This window comes from Heterodontus francisci, chromosome 26 (assembly GCF_036365525.1).
Source record: "Heterodontus francisci isolate sHetFra1 chromosome 26, sHetFra1.hap1, whole genome shotgun sequence".
NCBI classification, from domain to species: domain Eukaryota; kingdom Metazoa; phylum Chordata; class Chondrichthyes; order Heterodontiformes; family Heterodontidae; genus Heterodontus; species Heterodontus francisci.
In genome coordinates this window covers 60,278,563-60,297,732 of record NC_090396.1, presented here as the reverse complement: position 1 = coordinate 60,297,732, position 19,170 = coordinate 60,278,563, and the positions used below count along the sequence as shown (strand labels likewise).

General features: G+C 44.0%; 1 protein-coding gene across 1 annotated transcript in view; it reads right to left on the bottom strand.

The window, feature by feature from the left end:
• LOC137384384 (dynein axonemal heavy chain 17-like) overlaps nt 1-19,170 on the bottom strand; it is a 1,056,876-nt gene that overhangs the window by 710,615 nt on the left and 327,091 nt on the right. The gene's annotated exons all lie outside the window — the stretch shown is intronic.

Here is a 19,170-nt window from a genome sequence, read left to right as displayed (position 1 = left end):
TGTATTTCAGAGCTCGATTACAAAAAAAAACACTTAGGCTAAATACTTGCTAATTCTTGGAAGAAGAAAGATATGGAAAGATGTCCTTTGTTTTGGTTTGGCGTCCCAAATGCGTATAGACGGCTGTCAGTGGGACCTCCCTAGAATAGTTCTTTTCAGACAACGTTGAAGCTCAGTTTGGGTAAGCCTTCCAGGAAATTTGTCATTTTTATAAATGACCTGGATGAGGGTGTAGAAGGGTGGGTTAGTAAATTTGCGGATGACACGAAGGTCGGTGGAGTTGTGGATAGTGTCGAAGGATGTTGTAGGTTACAGAGGGACATAGATAGGCTGCAGAGCTGGGCTGAGAGATGGCAAATGGAGTTTAATGCGAAAAAGTGTGAGGTGATTCACTTCGGAAGGAGTAACAGGATTGCAGAATACTGGGCTAATGGGAAGATTCTTGGTAGTGTAGATGAGCAGAGAGATCTTGGTGTCCAGGTACATAAATCCCTGAAAGTTGCCACCCAGGTTAATAGAGCTGTTAAGAAGGCATATGGTGTGTTAGCTTTTATTAGTAGGGGGATCGAGTTTAGGAGCCACGAGGTCATGCTGCAGCTGTACAGAACTCTGGTGCGGCCGCACCTGGAGTATTGCGTGCAGTTCTGGTCACCGCATTATAGGAAGGATGTGGAAGCTTTGGAAAAGGTGCAGAGGAGATTTACTAGGATGTTGCCTAGTATGGAGGGAAGGTCTTACGAAGAAAGGCTGAGGGACTTGAGGTTGTTTTCGTTAGAGAGAAGGAGGAGAAGAGGTGACTTAATAGAGACATATAAGATAATCAGAGGGTTGGACAGGGTGGATAGTGATAGCCTTTTTCCTCGGATGGTGATGGCAAACACGAGGGGACATAGCTTTAAGTTGAGGGGTGATAGATATAGGACAGATGTCAGAGGTAGTTTCTTTACACAGAGAGTAGTAGGGGCGTGGAACGCCCTGCCTGCAACAGTAGTAGACTCGCCAACTTTAAGGGCATTTAAGTGGTCATTGGATAGACATATGGATGAAAATGGAATAGTGTAGGTCAGATGGTCGGCGCAACATCGAGGGCTGAAGGGCCTGTACTGCGCTGTAATGTTCTATGTTCTAAATGCAGCAACAGAGGTTTCAGACACAGGCCTTACAGGAGGAATGCAGCCACAGTTTCAATCTGATTCTTACACTTGTTTTTCAGCTCCTGTAGAGATGGAAAACTGGCAGGCTTTTTCCAAACTGCTGGAACAGACAGAATTGGTGTGGTTTATTCTTCTTGGCAAGTTTTCTCCAACTGTCTTTTCAAACCATTGTCCATATCCCAACTCATGGTCCAAAGTGAAACCATAAACAATGTCACAAGAGACAAGCCTCCTGACCTCTATAAATCGTGACCTGTCACTTCTCCGTAAACATCTTCCCTAAGTCAAAAACAACTCCTGCTGGGTAATTATTTGAAAACAGGTGCCTTCCAGTAACTGTTTGTTTTCAAAGCCAGACCTCAGAGAGCATTAGGGAGCTGCAGGAACGTGAAGTGGGTGAGGATGTACAACTTTCCGAGAAGAATTTGAAACGACTATGGCTAAGGTGTCGTGAGACCCAGAATCCATGAGTATTTGCCTGAAAAGAAAGATGTTCGAAGAACATTATATCTACTGAGGGTCTGAGGTTAACCTCAACAACTTGCATTTATATAGTGCCTTTAAGTGTAGTAACATGCCCAAAGGTGCTTCACATGAGTGTTAAGAAACAAAATTTGACACCAACCACAAAGAAATATTAGGACAGGTGACCAAAAGCTTGATCTAAGGGGTAGGCTTTAAGTAATATATTAAAAGGTAGAGAGGCAGAAATATTCTTGGAGGAATTCCAGAGCTCAAGGTCTAGGCAGCTGAATGTATGTCTCCAGTGGTGGTATGATGAAAATTTGAGGAAGCGCAAGAGGCCAGAATTGGAAGGCCAAAGAGATCTCAAAAGATTGCAGGGCTGGAAGAGGTTACATAAATAGGGAGAGGCCATGCAGAGATTTGAAAACGAGGATGAGAATTTTAAAATCAAGGTGGTAGCAGACCAGGAGGTCAGCAGGACTAGGTGTAAATTAGGATGCGGGCAGCAGAGTTTTGGATGAGCTCAAGTTTGTAGAGGTGGAAGGACAGCCCCACTGCATCCCAACAACAGGCAGGAATAGGTGGGGGGGGCCTTAAAAATAAAATAAACAGGGAATGCAATCTCAACCCGCCGCCTGCTATTTTGATTCTGACAGGTTTCATGGACAGGGGGCTATTTCATTAACATATTTAAATCAAGCTCCCACAGTGCAATTGGAAGCCCGATTATGTTCTACATTTAAACCCAGCAGTTGAACAGAGGTGGACCTGCCGGCTCAAGAAGGTAAGTGCTTTTTGTGGACCAGGAGGAGTAGCATTGTTCCCCTCAGCCCCTTAAAGAAGCCTTCAGACTCGACTCGGTCGATCCCGAGCTCCCTCTCGCCCCCTGCCGCAATCAGAGACCTCTGCCCACTCGAAGTCCCAATATCCATCCAGATCCAACCCCCCCCACCCCCCGTCGTGATGGCTTCTCTCTTTCCCTCCCCCTACCAGCCCCACCCTGCAAGCCTCGAACTCTGGCTTTTCTCCCTCCCAAGCATCCCAGCTACAGCTTCCTACTGCTAGCTTTCCCGCCCGGCAGCCAGCCAGCTAGCCTTTAAATTTGGCTAGCTAGCAGGCAGGGCACAGAAGAAAAAATTATAATGAGATCTCCCTATTAGATTTGGTAGGACTTCCACATCCCCAGCCTCAATCCATTCACCGGATGTTTTCACCCGTTCCCAGTAAATATCCAGTTGAAGCCTAACCAGCAATTTATAAAGATTTAGCATAACTTCCTTGATCTTGTACTTCTAGCCTCTATTTATAAAGTAAACAATCCAAAATTAATTTTTAACAGCTTTATCAATTTGCCCAGCCACCTTCAAAGGTTTGTGTAGTTTAAGTTCCAGGACTCTATGTTACTGCATCCCCTTTAAAATAATACTGTTTAGTTTACATTGCCTCACCTCATCCTTCCTTCCAAAATGTATAATTTCAAGCTTCTCTGCATTAAATTTAATTTGCCATATGTCTGTTCATTTCAGTCTGTCTATGGACTTCTTAAGCCTGCTACTATCCTCTTCACTATATTTCCAAATATTGCATTATCTGCAGACTTTGAAATTATGCCCTCTATAATCAAAGTCTGGGTCATTAATATATATCAAAAGGAGCAGTGGCCCTAGAACTAAACCCAGAGGGACGCTATATACTTCCCTCCAGTCTGAAAAACAACCATTCAATCCTTTGTATCTTCTAACTCTTAGGCAATTTTCTATCTACGCTACCGCTGCCACTTTAATCCCATGTTTTTAATTTTGCTGAAAAATCTGACACTCTGTCAAATTCCTTTTGAAATTCCATATACATAATGAACTGCACTAGTTTCATCAGCCCTCTCCATTATTTCATCAAAGGACTCAACTACACTTTCAAACTCCTTGGCTCTCGATTCACCACATTGCTTCTACCTGCTCAACAACTCCCTCATTTTCATCTTTGATGTCCTTGTCCCCAGTAAAACCATTACTCTGCCACTCTAGTCATTCCCCTGATATGGCTTCTATCTTTCCTCCCTCAAGTCCATGGGGTGTAGATTTGAAAGTATCTGGTGTACAACTGATTTAGCCATCTGTCTCAGAGCTGGCTGGACCATATAAAGCATGCAAAAGACAGATCTCCTCTGCCAAAACACTCATTATTCCAGCATCATCCTAGAATGCAAAGATAATCCAGGCTTCTTTTCCCTACAACCAGCTGTCTCCTTCAAACTCTTCTCCTGTGTCTTCCACCTTCCCTTTCAAGGGTCAGTCTTGGCTCAGTTGGTAGCGTTCCTATTCTGAGTCAGAAGGTTGTGGGTTCAAGTCCCATTCCAGGAGTTGAGGACAGTAATCTAGGCTGATCCTCTCGTGCAACTCTGAGGGAGTGCTGCGCTGTTAGAGGTGGTGTCTTTCAGATGAGACGTTAAGCCGAGGTCCCATTTGCCCTCTCAGGCAATCATAAAAGATCCCTTTGCACTATTTCAAAGAGAAGGGGAGTTATCCCTGGTGTCCTGGCCAATATTTATCCCTCAATCAATATAACAAAAAACAGATTATCTGGTCATTGTCATACTGCTGTTTGTGGGAGTTTACTGTGTGCAAACTGGCTGCTGTGCTTCCTACATTACAACAGTAACTACACATCAAAAATACTTCCTTAGCTGTAAAGCACTTAGGGACGTCTGGTGGTCATTAAAGGTCCTCTATTAAATGCAAGTCTTTTTGTTTTCTCCTCCAATAGGTGTGATGAGCTCAAAAGCTTCTTTTGTCACTAAACTTGATACCATCCATTCAGCTGCCACTGCCACATCCCCACCTTCTCTTGCACTCCAATCCAAATTTCTCACAAGGCACAGTGTCTCCTAGCCCTAATCTTGCATCTTCCTTGTCTCCTAGTTTTTATCCTATCTCTCTTCATGGCATCTCCAGGCTCAACTTGTCGATAAGACTCACCTCTTGCGTCTTGACCTCATTCCTACTAAACTTTTGATCACCCAATGACACCATATCCACCCCATCACAACGATAGCCTACATCAACTTCCATCACCTCACTCTTCTCCGCACATGCCTCATCCCATTTTCTGACATAACTCTCAACACATCTTTGTCACCTTCAGTTTCGACAAATAAAATGTTCTCCTAGTCAGCCAGTTATCCTCCACTCTCAAACTTTGGCTTATCCAAAGTTCTACTGTCTCTAATTGAACCCTCACAAAGTCCTGTTTACCTATTATCCTCACGGTCAATGGCCTACACTGGGTCCAGGAGCGTTACGACCCCAATTTAAAATTCTAATCCTCATGTTCAGGTCCCTTAACGGCCTAATTCCTCCTTATCTTTGTAACCTCCTTCAGGCCTACAACCCTCCTCTAACTCTGATACATTTCCTTCACCCCACCACTGACTGTCAACCTTCAGTTTATGGAATTTCTCTCTGGGATTTAAGGAGGGAATTCCAGAGCTTGGGGAATTCTACGTCCTAAGCTCTGGAATGCCTTCATTAAACCTATCTGCTTCTCTCTCCCCTCCAAAGACATTTCTTAAAACAAATCTTTGACCAAGCCTTTAGTCATTCCTCCTAATTTCTTTGCCTTTTGCTCATTATAAATTTTTGCCTGATTACATTATTGTGAAGCACCCTGGGATATGTTCCTACATTAAAGACACTAACTAAATGCAAGTTGTTGTTGTTTTGTGTGAGTGTAACAACAACTTGTATTTATATAGTGCCTATAACATAATAAAACGTTCCAGGGCACTTGTTAGAAAGAATAAAGCAGTTTGTGAATATAAAGAAAAATAACATGTGAGCATGCAGCTGAGTGAAAGTAAGAGTCTGTGCATGAGCGGTGTTGCTCGAATGTAATTTGAGCAGATTCCTAAGTGATAAGCAGAGCACTTGTTAATTTAACAAAATTATTTAAGGAGTTCAATTTCTTTCCCATCTGGGAGGGTGGCTTCTTGATTGGAGAAACATGCATATGCTCAGTCACATACTCCCAGGTAGCCCTGACTTTAGTTTGTTGAAAGTTTGTTGTTTAGTTTGTTTAGTTCTCATTCTATCCATAAATGATTCACCTCCTTCCCTTACTATGACCTCCAAAACACTCTCCAGAAAGGGAGCTATTCTCACTACCCCTTACGAATTGGCAGACACCCAGCTCATCACAACATTATGCAGCAGAAGCAGTTGATTTTCCACCTTTGCAGCCAACAGCAATTTCAAATGTCATTTTAGGAAGCAGCAGCTGCATAAATGGAACATCTTGAAAAAAATAATGCTTGGGCTGCAAGACTGTATATATGATCAGAAGTTCAGACTAAACAAATATGTCACTAAAAGTTTTAACAAATTAAAAGTAAATTAAAGAGGAAAAATTATCTCTGCAAACCTTGCTGGAAAAAGAAGGACTCACTGGGATAGATGGAAGATCCCAGAAAAAGAAGTTTAAAATTTGATCAGAGAGGCAAAGAAAGACTTAGAAAACAGCAAAGCAAAATAGAAAAGTAAAAAAAAACTTTTCATACTACAATAGTAGGAAGAATGTCAGAGAATATACATTGACTAGAAATGTTGGCCAGGATTTCATGAGACCAGTGGTGTTTCCGACGGCGGAACCGGAAGTTGGCGTAACTTCCCCTTCTGCCAGGTTTCCCGTTTCCGAAGCGAGTTAATATGTAAATGAAGTATGTAGCGATGGGCACAGGGAACACGTGGGATTCGGCAGCGGGGACGGCCTTTCATTGGTGGAACCTGCTGTCAATGGGCCAAGCACCTTGATCGCCAAGGCTATAAAGCATTCTGTGCTTGCAGCTACAAGGATCAGAAGGCTTCCTGTCATGTAAGTCTCTGAGTAGGAGCCTGAAATCAAGCTTGAATGTTTTTGCTCCCTTAATTTTTGTAATCCAGCACCAACTTCACATCACGTATTTTACTTCTGGAGCCACACAGAAGAATATGTCAGCCAGCAGGCAGTGTCCTGCTCCACGGTTCTTCTGTTGGTTCTTCTCCAGGCCGTCAGGAAAAGGCGGGATGTCCTCTTCCCTGCAGACGGAGTGCGAAGACCCTCCTGCCTGGATGGAGGTAGTAGAGGAGGTCTTGAACCATGGGGTCACTCATGGAACTGGGTACAGTGTTGCAAACGCAGGTCAGGTCGACGAGGATAAGTGATCTTGGTGAAGTTGCTCCTTTGTTAGTTACCCTGGCTCCATATTTTTAAAACAGAGGGCAAACAAAGCATGCACTGGATTCCATGTGCAGCCTTGGTGCCATACACTAAGTGAGTTTGCACAAAGTTCACGATTGGCATCGTTGATGTGCCAAAGCCAGTGCTGAATGAGTGATGTCGACGCATGTTTACAATAGCTGTGATGCATCTAAAAAAATCAGATATTGGAACTGCGCATACTTTAGAGGGCAGTACAAAGACGGGATCAGCACATAGCGAGCCACCGGGCACATGGCGTGCAGCCAGACCTGGAGAAAGGATAGCATGTGTGCCAACTCACCAGAGGGTGAGGTCAGAGTCTGCTGCAGAGGACTCAGATAAGGACTTCAAATGGGTGGCAAACAGGAAAAGACTGATGGACATGCACATAGAAATGCTTGGTGTATTGGCAGGCCTGCCAGAGAGGCTGTTATCAAAGAGTATGGAGCAGTTCGACTCCACCTTGGCACAGGACTGCGGATGTGCCCGCTGCCTCCTCCTTTCCTCCTCCTGTGACTGAGGGGTGGGGTGAGAAGTAGGAGCACATTGATTGGAGTCCCCACTTCTATGTCTCCTTTCACCATTACCTGTCTCACGGGCCAGTAACACTCACTCCCACCACTCTGCTGGAGAGCAGTTTAGTGTAGATCAGTAATGCAGTGTAATGTCATGGCTAAGACGTCCTTTATCCTATTTAAGGTGCCAGGCATGTTGGCATCCAAATTCTGCATAAGCGTGGTCAAGACTTGAATACACCCATTTGATTACTGCAATTTATGTTCAATGGAGTTATCCATCATCAACCCATTCATGCTTGAGATGCTCACCTCCATTCTCTCTCAATCATGGAAGCCTGTCAATGCATAGCAGATTTTCTGCTGCCCCTCAATGATTATCCTGTATCCCTCGGGTATACCATCTGTATCCAGTTAAGCAGAGCTAAGAGAGGACTAAGACCTACAATGCAGACTCTCCACAGCAGTTGCTGCCACCACTGTCTGTTCTTGCTCACTTGTAAATTGTGAATCACCAGGTGAAAACCCAACTGTCTAACTGAACCCACTGAATTGTGAATAACTGTGCTGGTGTACTGTAGGAGTGTGTCCTGAGATGATGAACCATCAGATAGAGTCAGCTCCTCTGAGGATTCATCACCTGTGAAGTTCATCAGGGCCTGAAGGCCCTGAGAAAATATGTGAATTAGTATTGGCAAGGTAAGATACTTATCTTTATTTTCAAATTCCTCCATGGCCTCACTCCTCCCTGTCTCTGCAAACTCTGCCAGCTCTACAAGGCTCTGAAATCTGTGAGCTCCTCCAATTCTGGCTTCTTATGCATCTTCAATTTTAATCACTCCAACATTGTCAGCCATGTTTTCAGCTGCCTAAGCCCCTCACTAAACCTTTCCAGTTCTCTCTCCTCCTTTAAGATAGAACATAAAAAATAGGAGCAGGAGTAGCCATTTTGCCCCTCAAGCCTGCTCCACCATTCAATAAGGTCACGGCTGATCTGATTGTAGCCTTAACTCCACTTTCCTGCCTGCCCTCCATAACCCTTTACTCCCTTGTAGATCAACCTTTCCTCATAAGACAACCCGTTCATCCCAGGAATCAGCCTAATCTCTGAACTGCTTCCAATGCAAATATATCCCTCCTTAAATAAGATGACTGAAACTTTACGCAGGTGTGGTCTCACCAACGCCCTATACAGTTGTAGCAAGACTTCCCTAATTTTATCTTCCATCCCCCTTGCAATAAAGGCCAACATTCCATTTGTCTTCCTAATTATATGCTGTACCTTTTGAGATTCATGTATGAGGACAACCAGATCCATCTGTACTGCAGCATTCTGCAGTCTCTCTCCATTTATATAATTTTCTGTTTTTCCCACCAAAGTGGACAAACTCATATTTTCCCGTGTTATACTCCATCTGCCAAATTTTTGCCCACTCACTTAACCTATCTATATCCCTTTGTAGACTTTATGCCCTCCTCACAAGTGGCTTTCCAACCTATCTTTGCATCGTCAGCAGATTTGGCTACAATACACTTGATCCCTTCATCCAAGTCAATAATACAGATTGTTAATAGTTGCGGCCCTATCACTGATCCCTGTGGCGCTCCACTGGTTACAGCTTGCCAACCTGAAAATTACCCGTTTATCCCTATTCTCTGCTTCCAGTTAGCCAATCCTCTATCCATGCTAATATATTACCTCCAACCAGGAGATCTTATCTTGTGCAGTAACCTTTATGTGGCACCTTATCGAATGCCTTTTGAAAATCCAAGTACACTCTATCTTCTAGTTCCCCTTTATCCACCCTGCTTGATATATACTCAAAGAACTCTAATAAATTTGTCAAACACTATTTTCTTTTCACAAGTTGCGCAGTGGTTAGCACCACAGCCTCACAGCTCCAGCAACCCGGGTTCAATTCTGGGTACTGCCTGTGTGGAGTTTGCAAGTTCTCCCTGTGTCTGCGTGGGTTTCCTCCGGGTGCTCCGGTTTCCTCCCACATGCCAAAGACTTGCAGGTTGATGGGTAAATTGGCCATTAGCAATTGCCCCTAGTATAGGTTGGTGGCAGGGAAATATAGGGACAGGTGGGGAAGTGGTAGGAATATGGAATTAGTGTAGGATTAGTATAAATGGGTTGTTGATGGTCGGCACAGACTCGGTGGGCCGAAGGGCCTGTTTCAGTGCTGTATCTCTAGAATAAACTAAACTAAAATCACGTGGACTCTGCTTGATTGTATTATGGTTTTCTAAATGTCCTGCTACTGCTTCCTTCATAATTGATTCAAACAATTTCCCAATGACAAATGTTAGGCTAACTGGCCTATAGTTTCCTGCTTTCATCTCCCTCCTTTCTTGAATAGCAGTGTCACATTTGCGGTTTTTCAATCCACTGGGACCTTTCCAGAATCTTGGGAATTTTAGAAGATTACAACCAATGTATCCACTATCTCAGCTGCCACTTTAAGGATGCAGGGCATCAGGGCCAGGGGACCTGTCCGCCTTTAGTCAAATTAGTTTTCCTAGTACTTTTTCTCTAGTGACAGTGATTTTTTTCCCCTGATTTTCTACTATTTGGGATATTTTTGTATCATCTTCTGTGAAGACAGATACAAAATACTTGTTCAAAGTCTGTACCATTTTCCTTGTTTCCCATTAATAATTCCCCAGTCTCATCTGCAAAGTGACTAACGTTTACGTTACCTTCTCAAAAGGAAGAGAGTGGCTAACTGTCTGTTTTCAAATTTCTTGCTCATTTACTCTCATATTCTAATTTCTGCCTTTTTTTTAAAAAGTCATCCTTTGCTGGTTTCTAAAATTTTCCCCAATCTTCTGGCCTACCAGTAATTTTCGCAGCATTGTACGCCTTTTCTTTCAATTTGATACTGTCCTTAACTTCCTTAGTTAGCCACCGATGGTGCATCCTTCTCATAGTCTTTCTTTCTCAATTGAATATATCTTTGTTGAGAGGTCTGCCATTGCTTATCTACCACCTTGTCTTTTAACCTATTTTCCTACTCTACTGTAGGCAACTCTGTCTTTATATCTTTGTAATTGCCTTTATTCACGTTTAAGGCACTCGTTTCAGACCCAAGCTTCTCGTCCTCAAACTGAATGTGAAATTCTATCATGTTATGATCACTCTTGCCTAGAGATCCTTTACTCTGAGATCATTTATTAATCCTGTCTCATTACGCATTACCAGGTGTAATGCTGGGTGCCCACCTGAGAAGAATGAGGCATATAAATTTCAAATTGTTGCTAGAAAGAAAAGAAGGCCTGTTACAAGGGCTGCCAGACACTTAGCTGGAGGACATTTGCATACTAATAGGGACAAGAGAGGTTACTTCCCTTATCCACTTATCCTAAAATGGACTTTGACCAGGTATTGTATGTAAGAAGAGACATTCCAGGGTCTGCTAGGACAAGAGAATTCACAAACACAGATGTGGTTACACCAGTTGGTCATGTGACTAACCTGCTGACCAACTCGGGGAGTTTTGAATTGTACAGACAGTTTTTGTACTCAGAGAGACTGTTTGCTCCTAGACTGAGAAGACCTCTTCTGTCTGCTCCCATCTGTTTCTCACAAGCCTCTGGACCAAGTGAAGACACGTGAACCTCATGAGAGAAAAGTCTACATCAAACAAGGTTTAAGAAGAACACTGGCCCCAACGAAAAGCAAGACCTACTTACAATCAAGGACTCTACAGCAAGCTCGAAGAACAGCAACCAAAACCATCGTCGTATATTGCCTCAAACTTTTCCACTTTATTTCTTTTCTGTCTCTATCTGTATGTGTGTATTGCGTTTGCATGCTAGCATGGGCGTGTCGTGTATCCATAGGCGTTCACCGAATTAGAGTTGAAGTTGAATAAATTTCAACCTTTCTTCTTTAAATCTAAGAAAACCTGTTTGGCTGATTTCTTTGCCTTTGGGCGGCACAGTGGCGCAGTGGTTAGCACCGCAGCCTTAGAGCTCCAGCGACCCGGGTTTGATTCTGGGTACTGCCTGTGCGGCGTTTGCAAGTTTTCCCTGTGACCGCATGGGTTTCCGCCGGTTTCCTCCCACAGCCAAAGACTTGCAGGTTGATAGGTAAATTGGCCATTGTAAATTGCCCCTAGTGTAGGTAGGGGAATTGAGGGGATGTGGTAGGAATATGGGACTAATGTAGGATTAGTATAAATGGGTGGTTGATGGTCGGCCCAGACTCGGTGGGCCGAAGGGCCTGTGTCAGTGCTGTATCTCTGAATAAATTAATGAATCTCTCTCTTTTTTTTCTTTTTTTCTCTTTTGGGCCTCCTTATCTCGAGAGACAATGGATACGCGCCTGGAGGTGGTCAGTGGTTTGTGAAGCAGCGCCTGGAGTGGCTATAAAGGCCAATTCTGGAGTGACAGGCTCTTCCACAGGTGCTGCAGAGAAATTTGTTTGTTGGGGCTGTTGCACAGTTGGCTCTCCCCTTGCGCCTCTGTCTTTTTTCCTGCCAACTACTAAGTCTCTTCGACTCGCCACAATTTAGCCCTGTCTTTATGGCTGCCCGCCAGCTCTGGCGAATGCTGGCAACTGACTCCCACGACTTGTGATCAATGTCACAGGATTTCATGTCGCGTTTGCAGACGTCTTTATAACGGAGACATGGACGGCCGGTGGGTCTGATACCAGTGGCGAGCTCGCTGTACAATGTGTCTTTGGGGATCCTGCCATCTTCCATGCGGCTCACATGGCCAAATTAATGAATAAATAATTGGAAAGCAGTGAACAAGGGATTCACCAAGGGAGAGCTAAAAACACAGTGTGTTTAAAATTAAACTCTGTTACGATAAGACTAGGTGAAGTCTGAGAAGGAACCCTAGACCCATTTCTTACCTGGTTGTAACACAGGTCTAAAATAACCTGTTCCCTGGTTGGTTCCAGAACACATTATTCTAAGAAATTGTCCCGAATACACTCTATGAGCTCATCCTCAAGCCTACCTTTGCCAATTTGATTTCTCCAATTGATATGAAGATTAAAATCGCCCACGATTAATGCAGTACCTTTCTTATTTCTTGATTTATATGCTGTCCTACAGGTGGCCTATAAACTACTCCCATCAGTGACTTCTTTCCCATGCTATTTCTTTACTCCACTTCTTCTACATCGTGATCTTCCAAGCCAAGATCATTTCTCACTGCAGTACTCATCTCATCCTTTATTAACAGAGCTACCCCTCCTCCTTTTCCTTTCTTCCTATCCTTCCGAATATTCAGTTCCCAGTCTTGGTCTCTTTGTAACCACGTCTCCGTGATGGCTATCATATCATTTGCATTCATTTCTATTTGTATTTGTGCTATCAATGCATCCAACTTGTTACAAATGCTGCATGCATTCAGATAAAGAGCCTTTAATTCTGCCTTTTTATCATTTTTTCCTACTCTGACCCTATTTGCTGGTGCGCTGTTATGTCTGCACTCTGTCCCTTCCTGTCGCACTCTGGTCATCACTACCCATATTGCTACCCTGCACTATTACCTTGTCCTTTCTCATTAACTTTCTAAATGTCCCTTCACGAGAACCCTCCCCCACCCCACAATTCAGTTTAAAGCCCTCTCTACAGCCCTAGTTATACGATTTGCCACGACACTGGTCCCAGCACAGTTCAAGTGAAGCCTGTCCAAACGGTGCATAATCAGTCCTGTATGGGTTGTAAGTTCTCGTAGATGCAATGTCTGCCCAAGGTACCCCATCCGGTTACAACCCTGATATCATCTTGTCACTGTCTTTTACCCAGTTCTTGTTCTGATCAGTACATTTCCATCATCAAAGGCTGTGAGGAGCGCTCCCCCCAAGATTCGGCTTGAGTTGTATGTATAAATCTCGTAACATTACTGGTGTGCTGCTTGAATTCCTAGTAATAGTAATAGGGGTTCTTAATCTGTTTTAAGGATAATACAATTTTTAAGTTGCAACTCAGCAACTTGTGTAATTTCTCGTAAATCTCAGTAACCTGTAGGTTTCAGGAGTGAGGTCTTATAATAAAGATGTGAGGAAGTGCAGAGAAAGAAAAAGATGGGTGCGAGTGCAGGGCAAGTGGGTGAGGAATGACGTGGTGGATTAGGCTTGACCAGAAAGGGGTGGGGGAGTGATGCACACAACAGGATATATGTGAATGTGCAGTAGTACTCTACTTTCCTGATGCAATTAGGTCATTAAAGCACTTCTTCCACTGAAGCCTGAAGAATGGCACAATTCTATTGTTGCTGACCTCCAGTCACACCATCTTTGTAGCAGCAGCAAGTTTCTTCTTCCCATTGCTGGGGAAGAGTATCTCTCTCCAGCTCCTTGTTATCCCCAGCTGTATATCAAATGAGGTGTTAATAAAGCTTTTGAGCGTCCTAAGTCCATATTCTGAAATTGCTGTCTCTGTGCCAAACCTCCAAACACCTCTGATTTCCACCTTGGGAATGGGCATTTAACTTCTGGAGTTTAGTTTGCATCATACTGGTCCACACCACACCTGCTGCCGTGCATTCAACACCAAACCCGTAAGTAAAATAATAATTAGGTAACTGCATTAAAAGGCTACAGCCAGATGTGCTGAAATTCCTTCTGAAATTCCCAAGTGATATCATCTTTCATCCATTTATATGATTTGCTTTAGTAGTTTACCCTTAATCCACAAGTCCCGTACCCTCTTTTGTACGAAAGTTCCAACACACTTTTTTTCTGATCACTGTGTTATCTGACTATTCTACTTAAGGCATTGAATGGTTTCCCTATAATGGCAGATTAGTTACATTTTAGTACTGTGTTAAGACCAGGTGAGCAAGGGGTCTCAGGCTCTCCTCTGGCCCCTTTCCTGGTTTAGCCGTAACAGGGTTTAACTTTTAAAACAAAGTGTTTTTAGCTTAACCCCTCAGTGAGTTCTTGCTCACCACTCTCTAATTGTAATTGTAAATGAACCAATCAGACAGGTTTTCTTAGGCTTAAGCAAGAAAGATGTAAGTTTATTAGTCTTATCAGACTAACTCAGTTAAAATGATGAAAATACGTGATACCACAATGCTGGCATGCATACGAGATAAACATTCACACAAATAGACAGAGGGGGAGAAAGAATTAAAGGGGGAGGTTTAAGTCCGGCTGGCAATAAATAGAATTCAGTTACTGTCTTTAATTTTGCTATCAAGTCCTTAATTGGTGTTGAAATTTTGCAGTTCTCACTGGGGCCTAGTGCACACTTTCAAACTTGTTTCTCTGGTACCAGAAGGCTGAAGAGGTCTTCTGTCTTGAGGCTTAAACTGCTTCCGTAGGTCTCTGGGACTTTGCTTGAGAGGGAGACAGAGAGAGAAGAGAGGGACCTTCCTTCTCTTTGGTTTTCAAATTGCAGTCTGCCCCAAACATTTCTATGAGGCACAATTCAAACAGTTCCCAGGTTGGCAAGCAGGTTAGTCATGTGACCAGCTCTCTGTTTGAAACAGCATCATCTGTGAGGGTTGTTGATTCTTCAAAACTTACTGGACACACTCAGTGGGGAGGTGGAGTGCTGGCTCTCAGAAAGTCGACAGCTCTCAATGTCTTTTGATCATCACTATTGACAATACCCATTTTGCTATTTGAATCAGGGAGCACTCCCATTGTCTCTCGAGGCAACTTTCTCGTGGGATGCAAATACGCAGCCGTGTTTTAGCTGTGTGGTCCTTTTAAACAAGTTATATACAATGTCCAGTAAAAAGTTCAAGTCATGTTCCATATGATGAAATTAATATGTTTCCATTTGGCAGGTGTGGTTTCTCTCACACCTCCACCTCTTGCCGAATGAAATGCAACATTAGGAGAGCTTTTCATTATAAATTAGAAGGAAGAGACAATATGGGAATGCACACATGCATTTCTCTCATTCATTCAGAAATCTTAAAATTGTTACAGTCTGTCTTTCCTTTGTAGCAGTGCTGCTTTAAGCTGCCCCTTTTCCCTTGAGGTGGGTCTGAGATAGTTATGTGTTGCCCAAGGGGTTTAAAGTTTCTTCACTATTAGCTTGCAATATGTTGGGACTAGGCATTCCAGTAAACATGTGATTTTTGGGGAGGTTTGATGTTTGCATATTTCAATGATTGTCTAGGGTGCCTTTGTTCCTGTTGGGGTCTGCAGGGGGGTGGTTAGATTTAGTTAGCTCTGGGATGGAGCTCTGATTATGGGAACCGGCAGTGGGTGGATCCACTCTGACCTCACTTTCAGTGCTCTGATGTGTCATCCAAGTGCTGCTTACTTCAGGGGATGGTTGGTTCCCTTTTCTCCTGACTGTGGGGGGAGATTCCTTGCGAGTCTTCCGTTTGGTCTCTGGGGCACGCCTGCTTACAGGTATTTGTCCAAATTCCACTGCATTCCCCTTCGGCACTTCAACTAGGTGATGCTCATGGTTTCTCTGCCCTCTTGAGGACTTTCTATGTTCATGCAGGTTTCTGTAAATGCTAACAGCAACTCTGGTGAGGTTTCTTCTGATGTCTGCATTTACATAGGAGGATGTGGGGTCTTCTTTTTCCAACATTGGCTGACCGGACAGTCGGGGTTTTCATTTGGGAATCCTCCTGGACCTCCTTTAACTTGTCCTTTTGGTCCCTTTTTCCCCTTTCCTCTCTAACTTTTTGCCAGCCCTGTGCCTGGTCAGTCCCCTTTTGTTCTCAGCAGGCATTCCTTAAAATGCACCAGCCCTCTGCTGGAGGGTCCTCTAAACACCAGTGCGGGACTTAGAGGTTCAAATTTCACTGCAGGTTGAGGCTTCCCCTCAACCAGGCACATGTGGCAACTCCTACAGTACACCACCACATCTTTGTGGAGTTTTGGCCAGTCAAACTGCTGTATCATGCGGGCTTTGGTTTTTCGTATACCGACGTGTAGAGCCACTGTAATCTCATGGGCCATTCTTAATATCTCCCTCCGGTACCTCTGCAGCACCACTAACTGGTAAACCACTGTTCACTCTTTGTCCTCAAGTCTGTGAGGAGAAATCCACTTCCTCATCAATTCCTCATTCTTTAAGTAGCAGCAATCAGGGACTCCCTCTTCAATTTCAGTCTGGGCAGCCTGTACTAACTTTCTCAATACTGTGTCGGCACGCTGAGCCTCAGCTAGGGATATCCATCTAATCCATTCCCTGGGTCCTCCAACTTTCCAAAGAAAGTTTCAGACAGGCAGACCACATGGTCATCTGTCTGCAGTGCCAATTCAGTCTCCACCATGGGAGCCCAATTCACTACATATTCAGGGGAACTGCAGGGGACCGTCTTCTGCCACTACCCTGTCTCCCTGACTCCTTCGGGGTCTCTATCACTACTGGGGATGCTACCACCTTCACCCCCGCCAGATCATTACCTAGGAACAGGTCAAACCCGTCCACAGGCAAACTTGGGACAATCCAGTCCCAAAACTAGGTTGTACTCCAAGTGCATCTGGTGTAAAGGTACAGGCATACACTGCCCTCCAATGTCATTCACCACTATTCTGGAATTTACTGCACTCTCTGGGGGAAAGATTAGGCCTTTTCCCAACAAAAGAGATCTCGTAGCCCCTGTATCCCTGAGGATTACTATGGGTTTGCTTTCCCCACTCGATGGGTATGGGGGTTTCTCTCCCTTTAGACACAAAATCCTGATAATCTTCAGGCATCCTATTAAATTTTCCTGCACCAACAGCAGCATGTTTTCTGGGCCTTACTACGTTGCAGTTAAAGCCACAGCTTGTTCTGCTGCCCTTTCCATCAGGGTCCCTTCTCCTTCACTCAGCGAGTGTGCCCTGATTAACAGGCTTTCCCTGTAGTTTCCAGCAGTCAGCTCTTAGATGACCTGCCTTATTACAATGGAAGCATACAGGTCTCCGGGTCTCACTCCTACTTACAGCACCATCCATTTTGGCTGGAGGAGGGCTCCCCGCGTGTCCTGCTTTTCTTTCTCTCCCAGGACTGCTTGGGCACCTTCCCACCCTTTGTCCTTTTTGTATTTGTGGGGTGACTAGGAAAGGTTTTCCCCTAGGGAACCGACTGCATATTAGAGCAAACTTATCAGCCAGAACTGCGGCTTGCCTCGCTCTATGTTCTTTTTGTTCCTCCACATAGGTCTTTGAGAGGGGGAGAGAGTACAATTCCTCGAGGAGAATTACCTCTCTGAGTTTTTCATATCTGGGTTGCACTTTAAGAGCCTTCAACCACTGGTCAAACGCCAGCTGCTTACTTCTCTCAAACTCCAAATAGGTTTGATCAGCTTGTTTCCTGAGGGTTCAGAACTTCTGGCGGTAGGCTTCCGGTACTAGCTCAAATGTCTCGAGGATACATTTTTTGTCCATTCATAATTTGATGAACTCTCATCTGGCAACAGGGAATAAACCTCATGGGTTATTCCTGTTAGCTTACTTTGTAACTGTAGTGTCCATTCTCAGCTGGCCATTTTAACTGCCTTGCAAGTTTCTCAAAAGATACAAAAAATGCTTCCATGTCTCCCTCATTGAATTTTGGAATCAGTTGGGAAAATTTTAAAAACTCAGTGCACAGCCCCAAATTACTATTCTCCATATTGGCCATGCCTTCACTGGCATTACTCTGTTGCCCCCTAGTTAGCTCAAATTGCCTCAGCTCTCTTTCCTCCAGTTCCTTCTGGAAATTTCTACCCCTCTCTCCTGTCTTTCTTTCTCTCTCTCTCCTCTCTCTCATTTTCTTTCTCCTGTCTCTCCCTTTTTCTCTCTCTTTCACTGTCTTCTAACTCAAGATTCCTCTGTTTCAATTGTATCTTTGCTCGCAATACCCTGTTGGAGTCTATTTCTTACCCTGTCTCTAATTCTTCAGATTCGAGGGAAAAATGGTTGGTCACTAGTCTTAGGAGTTCCGATTTCCTAGCTTTGGCACGGAAAGTGATCCCACACTGTTCAGCCATATTCCTCAACTCCTCCATAGGCTGTGCTTTTAACTTATCCCAAGTTATTTTACCCTAGCTTCGAGGTGTATTGGCTTCGGTCATGGATAAGTTAGTATTCCAGCACACACAACCACAAGAAAACCTGTATTGAAATCGTTTCTCTTTTTGATTGGGATCAATTTGATTTCCCATTTCCAATTTTTTGTTTGTCTGTGGGTCCAATCACTGATGCTAGCCCCCAAATTTCTGTTACGACTGGATGAGGAAGGGGTCTAGGGCTCCCCGCTGTCCCTTTCCTGGTTTGGCTGTAACAGGGTTTAACTTTTAAAACAGTGTTTTTAGCTTAAGACCTCAGTGAGTCCTTGCACTCACTGCTGTCTAATTGTAATTGTAAATGAGCCAGACAGGCTTACTTAGGTTTAAACAAGAAAGATGTAAGTTTATTCGTCTTATCACTCTAACTCAGTTAAAATTAATAAAATGCGCGACGCCACCACACTAGCATGCATACGAGATAAACACAGACACAAATAGATACGGGGGGGAGAAAGAATTAAAGGGGGAGGCTGGGACTTTGCTTGAGAGAGAGAGGGACCTTTCTTCTCTTTGGTTTTCAGATTGAAGTCTGCCCCAAACCTTTCTGTGAGGCACAATTCAAATAAATCCCAGGTTGGCTCGCAGTTAATCATGTGACCAACACTTAGTTTGAAACAGCATCATCTGCGAGGGTTGTTGATTCTTCAAAGCTTAGTAGACACACTCGGTGGTGGTGTGGGGTGGGGGGGGGGGGCGGTGGAGTGCTGGCTCTTACAAAATCAAAGGTTCTCAATGTCGTTTCATCTGAGACACAATTCAAACAGTTCCCAGGTTGGCCAGTAGTTAGTCCTGTGACCAGCCCTTTGTTTGAAACAGCATTATCT